Genomic DNA, 7917 nt, shown 5'->3' with positions numbered 1-7917 from the left:
ATTAAGATCAAAATTAGAAATCATGTCTGACTACCTGGTAAAATAAATGATGAGTGAAATGGGATGGGGGAGGGGAAAGAGAGAGAGAATACATAGCATACAAGGTCTGACAGTTACATTTGCGAACTCATCCTAGAAAAAGCACTGCACACCTCATTGCTGAATATCACTACAGCGACCTTCACAGTATTCCCCTTGGGAAGCTATGCATACACNAATGACCTGCGAGCGACTGCCTCACCCAGGAAGAGCACAATGATAATATCAACATGGGCCAGTGAAGTGACTTCCTCCACAACTAGACTGAAGAACAAAAGGACAGCAACTTGCCTGTTCCCCTCTCCCAATTCTCCAATAAAATCTTTAAAAAAAAAAAAATGGGCCCAATTTATCTGATACCAAGTAAATGGTTTCTTGAACAATAAATTGGAATGTCTTGTTTGTATACTAAAAACAAAAACTTTTCATCAAAATAAATAAATAAATAAATAAATAAATAAATAAATAAATAAATAAATAAATAAAATTCAAGTACCAAAGGAAATAATGTTTTGATGTCAGCTGGGGTCATGTTTCTTAAATGCAATGGAGATTCCATTTTTATTTGAATGAATTCTTACCAGGAGTTTTTTGTAAGATAAGCTTTCTGTTTGGCCTCTGAACTCCTCTGAGCCAGAGCATGTCTCTTCCAAAGTTTAGGAGCTGCTGAAATGAGACTACTTATAGATTTAATAGGTATATGTGTAGGTCTATTTTTAATACCCTTGTGGAAATAATTTCCAGTGAGGGTGCTGCTTTTTTAGCAAGAAGAAGGAGCCATAGAGTCACATGCTTTAAAAACAATGGCAGACTTTCAAGTGGGTAAATCAGGAGGAGAAATAGTCATGTTCACAATAGTTCTTTTCTCCTATGATTTCAAAAATCCCATTTCTAGGAATGTAACCCAAAGGAATAATCAGAGACACACTCAACAATGTATTAGGAGTTCCCCGTGTTCTTTTTTATAATAGCAAAAGCATTAGAAACAATAAAAGTATCTAATAACAGGAAATTGATATAATATGGATTTTTCATAAGTTCCACAGTCCTTAAAAAATTATGAGTTTGATGATAAGAAATCATGTGGAAAATGATGCACAAAGTCAAGTTTCAAACTATAACATAAATAATAAAGTAAAATATGAAAAATAAACCAAACTGTCTGCAGTTACAATGCCAATTAAAAACAAAAACATTATTTTTAAGCAGAGAAAAAAAAGTAAAATAAAAATGTTATCATGAAATGATAGTAGAGGTGCAGAACAGTTTGTGGAATTAAGGGAAAATTATATTTTAATTTTCATTAAATATTAGAAGAAAAGGTTTTTAATGTTTCCTAATTTTTTTTAACAATGAGAACTATATTAGGCACTTTCCAAAAATCAAGGGTGACTCTTTTCTCCAGAATAGGCTTAATTCTTACTTAAAAAAAAAAAAAAAAAAGAAAAGAAAAGGCAGAAAAAAAAAGTCTAAGAGAAACCCAAAAGCATTATATTATGTCTTTATTCTTTATTCAAAATAATACTTCTTTTACCCTTCTATGAGATTACCTACCACACACAGATTCTATCAGGTCTGAATCCCTCTTTCCCTAAGGAGAATCTCATTGTGTTCACCAGCTATTTGTGTTGGAGGGGAGGAATTTGGGACTTTTAGGCAGTCATTCTGTGGGCTANGGGAACAGACAAGTTGCTGTCCTTTTGTTCTTCAGTCTAGTTGTGGAGGACGTTGCTTCACTGGCCCAAGTCGGCACCATCATTGCGCTCTTCCTGGGTGAGGCAGATCAGTCACCGGCTTCTTGATGGCTGCTCACTGCGGCTGCTAGCCATTCACGCTGGCTGTTGGCTACACAAGGTAGCCCATGGCAACACATTGCAGCCGGGGCTGCAGCCCACACTGTGGCCCGCGACTCACGGCAGCCCAGCTCCAAGTTGAGCTGTTGTTCAGCATCTCAGCTGTAGAGGGCAGTGTCACTGGCCCTCATATGTGGGATCTGAACCGGGGCCCTCTGGCGTCCCAAGCCACCTCTTAACCATCGCGCCACTTGGCCGGCCCTAAATATATTTTTTAAATCAATTCAATAAAAAGGATGGGCACAATTTTTTTTAAAGTGATAATAATGTAAGATGGTAAGTAAAAGACAAAAAAAATCAGAAAAGTGGTACTAGTAAATCTAAATTTGAGGCACACGGCTCTGGACGATTTTCTAGTATTTGTTACTGGAGTGTCGGTGGGTTTTAACTCCCAGCCACAATTTCCACCCTGCTAAACTGGCCTGGAGGAGTAAGGTTATCACAGGACTATGCTTTTGCCCTCTTTCTCTCTCTTCATCTTTAATTTATTTTGTCTTTCTTCAACCAAATGCAAGTTTCTATGAAAACTAAAATAGGGATTTCTCTTTTGTGGAGGCTGGGGTCTCTTGCATGGCTCGTTTTCAATGTTTGCGGTGATTCTGTCATTGTCTACCTTAAACATAAAACTCTTTCCTCCTGGTTCCTTTTTTTATATCCTGGATGTCTCCCAGGACTTATATTGTGAGGGTTGGGGGAAGAACTGATGGCTGGGGAGGGGAGATACATACGAAATTTTGTAGCTTCTAAGGCTTTATTTGAGGTATGTTTTTCTACTTGTTTGTGTGGAAAGGCAAGCAGATAGCATGGGGGTTGGAGACTAGACTGTGGCAAGTATATTATCACTGTAATGGTGGCTTTGATTGCCTCCATTTGACCGTTTTGTTGAAATCTAAGATATATAAACAAGACTGACTCCTTCCCATAACTCAAAGCAACAGCTGATTTATATTGTACTAAACAATCTCTTACTGACAGGAGCCTCACTGGCCTGAAAGCAATGTGCTATTTAATCCTTTTTTTTTTTACTCTCCCTCTCTGGTGCTCTCAGACAGTATTTCTGTTAACATATGAAGGTGAAAATCTAAGAAGATGTGGAAAATAGTGTTAAAATTTGTCAATGTTCAGTATCTAGAAGTCAGGAATTAGTTATTTCTCCTTTCCAAAGACGTTTTTCTTTGGTGTTCAGTCTCCTAGACAAGCTCAGAATGGAGACACAATAATTTTAGAAGAGTTGAAGTAGAGGATAAGATTAAGTCATTGTTTGGATGGTTTTTCAAAAGCAATAAGTTTTGCTGAAACAGTTCATCTTGATTTCCAGTTGCTCTTTATATAAAAGTAAATCAAGGTAGATAGGAGCTGAGTCATCACCCAGGAATAAGACATTTTACATTGTCTTTCAAATGCAATCACTATTATCACGACAATTCCACATGTAGGAAATGCCTTCTGTCCTTGTTTGCAGACAGTTACCGCATGTGTATATCGGCCAGTGTGTATAGTACACTACTATAACATCAGTTTGCTTTTCTATTACACTGCCTCCCAAATCCTCTGTCCTTAAAAAAACAAACACACAAACAACAAACAAAAAACCTTATATTTCAAAATAAACACTTTAGGGTCAAAATTAAAAAAAAAATAAATGTGGAGAAAGCCCAATTGGTTGTAATTTTCAGACACCTAATGTGTTGTCTAAGACATTATAAATCCATGTGCTTAAATGAGAATTTTAGGGAAACCGAGCGTGAGGGAAGAAAAGAAAGGAATTAATTCTCCGACACTAGGATCATTGAATGCTATATCTGATTTCATATTTTGTCATGCATCATAGCATATTTCTGAAAGAATATTAATTAAGTCATAGCTTCTTCCTTTTCCAGAAGAGAGAACTGGGGCCTGGAACAGAAAATGACTTGTTCTAGGCCACACAGTTCTCCACAGACCTTACGCCAGAGTCCAGTTTTCTCCTGTCCTTTCCCTGTGGGCGTTTTGTGACTCCTACCTGTAAAATAAGAATTCACTGTGACCATAATAAACATTAGGTTGTGTATGTACTTAGGTCTTCGACAAAACATATTCACTGTGAATCTGCTAGGAGAGAAATATATTCTAGAATGCCCAATCAGAACATATATTCAAAGCTGCTTGCACTGACTTGGACACATATATTGGATGTTTAAAAATTCATACGCCAGAGTTGCCTGCCTGCCTTTCCATTTATGAAGGCTATGGCAAGTGTGGGCTTGCAGGGGTATTTCCCAGCTGTGAAAGCGTGGCCCCATGTTCTCCTTATATATACCTTAGAAGTGGGCAGAACAGTGCTGAGGATGAGGAAGTTCTAAACAGGACCTTTCTCCAGCCACACACCACTTCTTCATGTTAGCTACCTCTTTCCCAAGCTCAAGTGTAACTCTTGGGACACCCTTTCTGACCAGACCACTTTCTGAAAGATTAAATGATCCTTCCCTGAGTCCCATAGCATTCTGTGCCTAAATCTGATGTATTGCATTGAACTAGACAACCAGTGCCTTGAGTATGTCCCATTATCAGCAGCAGCGGCTGACACTAGGTGCATCTCAGAAAGTGGATGCTAAAGTGGCTGTGTCTAAACAACTCTTCTGGATATAAAACTGCCTCATTCACTGCCATCTTTTGTCATTGCCAAAGAGAGAGTGACATGTGATTGCCCAACACCCATAGTTTAATTAAATGATGTAATTCCCAGCTGCCTAAGACCGAAATCTGTGTTTGAATTATTACACTGAATATGTGCTTGTGTCTGGCCATATGTAGTAGAAGCCAAAGCCCTGAGCTAACAGATACCTACATTCTAGTCCCACAAAAGCCTGTTTTTTTACCCAAGATCAGCTGCTTATTCTCCCAGATCTTCCTTTACATCCTTTATAACAGGAAAAAGTGTTATCTGCCTCACAGCATTGGCAATGGACTATCGCATACAAATATAATATAGGAAAATATAATAATGCACATATTTTATTAATAGCAATTAGTATGTGTTAAGCTGTTACTCTGTGCCAGTCACTGTGTTAGTGTCTTTACACATATTTGATCATCATAACAATTCATAGTCCCAAATTCAATAGAGTCATGATTCAACTGGAGCATTTTGAATCTAAATCTGACAGTCTTAAATTAAGTCCAATATTGTTTGCCCTCAAATGAGATAAAATATGTAAGTATTTTGAAATATAGCAAAATGACTTATAAATATGAGGCAATGGTAGTGCTAAAATAGATGCATAGCCTGAATCTTTAAGCAAGAAAAGAGCTGACAAGGAGAAATCCACAGAAATCCAGGAAATGTATTCTCTCCATGGAAGGAGTAGGAAAAGTGGTCCAAGAGAGTGGGGGTGGGAAGATGTGATTGCAAATACGATTATATCCTCTGTTACTTGCTTGCTTACTGCACATGATTTTCTCAATCTAGAATACCTACCCAACCCCACTCTCCTGCTCTCCCCACATCCACATTCCAGGACCTTCTCTAGCCTGGTCAGAACATTTCTGGTCCTTTAAGGTTCAGTCCAAGAGCTCCCTCCCTCTGATTTCTCCTTAGGTTCCTGAATTACTGCCTTAAAATGAATCACTTCTTCTTCGCTGCTCCTGCAACCCCCTTCTTATGCCTCTATTTTAGGATTTCTTAGTTTTGGCATTCTTGATAGTTTTTACCAGATAACCCTTTGTTTTGTGGATTGTTCTGCATTATTGGATGCTAGCAGCCCCTCCATCTTCTAGTCCTTGGATGCAGTCACTTCACCTAGTAGTGACAATTAAAAATGTCTCTAGATATTGTCAAATGTCCCCTGGGGGAACAAAACCATCTCTGATTGAAAGCTCTTGGTCTTTTAGCCATTGTACTAAATAACCCAATTTTTAAGGGGAGCCCCATTAACATTGTTACAGTTTTTACTTTGGAAATATTCTTATTAAAACTTGTGTTTCTAAGCTTGTATGAGCACTAGAGAGACACCTTGGGGGTTTGTTAAAACACAGATCGCTCGCCACCTCTACCTCCTCACTCTTCCCCAACTTTCGGATTCAGTTAGTCTGCGTGGGGTCCAGAGACTGCCTTTCTAACATTTTTCTAAAAATTCCAAGTGATGTCCATGTTGCTGATTTGGGGCCCACACTTTGGAATTATTGTCAATATTGGCGCTCAGCACTCCTGCCTCGGCCACTGCTGGTTAGAGGCCCCTCAGGCAGGGCCACTCTTTCTTTGTCTCCACCCCAACTCTGTGACTTGCACATAGTAAGCCTTCATCGAATTGAACACATAAATCAGGAACTGCCTCACAAGGGATTTAGAGCTCTGAAGTGTCATTAGTAAGGTAATGGGATATGCAAGATTTTGGGTCAGGTTTCCAGAAGCATTTTGACAAGAGCACTAAATGAAATGCCTCCAGTGAATTTGAATTCACTGTGAGTCAGACAAAGGGTTGCTGTAAATTATTCTGTTGTCATGGCATATCAAAGAAGTTGATGGATAAAGGGACATGCTAATGCGACTCTAAGTGACAATATGAAATGAAATCAACAGTCTCCGAGAGACTTTTTTTTAACAATGTTGAGAAGGCATCTATTATCATTACTGCTTATCAGGATCATTGAGCTTTTTAGGAGGCACAATAACTTGAAGAGATCTTGTTCTTCTGGATCATATCTGCTCAGGTATTGGGAGAAAAAGTAAGAGATCATTCAGGGAGTGTAAAAAGTGAGAGGAGTTATTATTCATGATAAGCTTACGGCTATGTATTCTATGGCTGCAGTTGTATTTTCTAAGGATTTTCATACCTACCACCTTCTGCATTCCCCACATAACCCCTTGACGGGAAGTAAGACAAGGATTTTTTTCCTCATGTTTTCAGGGAAAAAGAGAAACTGAGGCACAGGATCTTTAATTAAGGGTAAATGTAAAATTTTAAATGAAACACAGCTATTTAGAAATAGAGCTAAGATGAGAAAATAAGCATCTTGATTCTTCAGAAGGGGTCCTTCTAAAAGACCACACCATGAACTCTGCGTGCATCTTCATTTTTCAGTTAAACCCTTCGTTCCTTTTTTTCAGTTTTTCCTTCTTTCTTTTTCTCAGCCATGTCCCTTTTTAAAGAATTCTCTTGCCCAACTTCTTCAAGACTGGTTCTTTACTATTCAGGTCTTAGCTCAAATGTCATCTCTTCCCAGAGGCCATTTCTGGGCACCCTCTTTAAAGTCCCATATAGCCCTTGCAGATGTATCACTCTGTTTGTTTCATTCATAGAGCTAATCACAATCTGATTTTGACTTGTGAATTTTTTATCTGTTTATCTCACTGGAATGTTAGTCATTCAAGGGTAGGGGGTCCTTTGTCTTATCTACCCTTGTATTGATAGCATCTTAGCACAATGCTTCAGCATTAACAAGCACTTAGTGCATATTTGTGAACTGAATTAATTCATCCTCTTTTAATTGAGTTCCTGCCATGGGTCAGGCACCAATAATATTAAACACAGTTTTTGCCTCCAGGAAATTAATACTTGATGCCTTGAAGTCATCTGCCAAGTGGGACCAAACTCTAGTGTCCCCTTGCTGGACATTAGTCCTCTTTTGGTTCTGCAAGAAAAAAATAGAGCCTAGTGACTGACAGAATGAACTATGGAGCCAGACTGCCTGGTTCATTTTTTGGTTCTGCCATTTACTACATGTGTGGCTTTGGGCAAGTTACTTAACCTCTCTGAGCCCTTCATCTTCAGCTCCCTCATCTGAAATGCAGACAGTGACATCCATCTTTGTTCTAAGGACTTAAGTTAATAAGTTTAAAGTCCTTTAAATAGTGTCTCATCTGTACTGAGCACAGTATAAATGTAAGTCATAATTATTATATATAAAATCAGATTCCACATAAATCAGGTTACTGAAATTCAGGAGATAACCCACAAAAGCCATGGTCACCATTGAGAAATATAAGGACTGCAGGGTAAGAACATTTTAGACATATGAACGTTAAGCTAATGTATTTTGCCTTTAC

The sequence above is a fragment of the Hipposideros armiger genome, unplaced genomic scaffold (assembly GCF_001890085.2).
Source record: "Hipposideros armiger isolate ML-2016 unplaced genomic scaffold, ASM189008v1 scaffold_987, whole genome shotgun sequence".
In the NCBI taxonomy this organism is placed as follows: domain Eukaryota; kingdom Metazoa; phylum Chordata; class Mammalia; order Chiroptera; family Hipposideridae; genus Hipposideros; species Hipposideros armiger.
The sequence above is the reverse complement of the archived record's forward strand: the minus strand, read 5'-3'. Positions refer to the sequence as shown.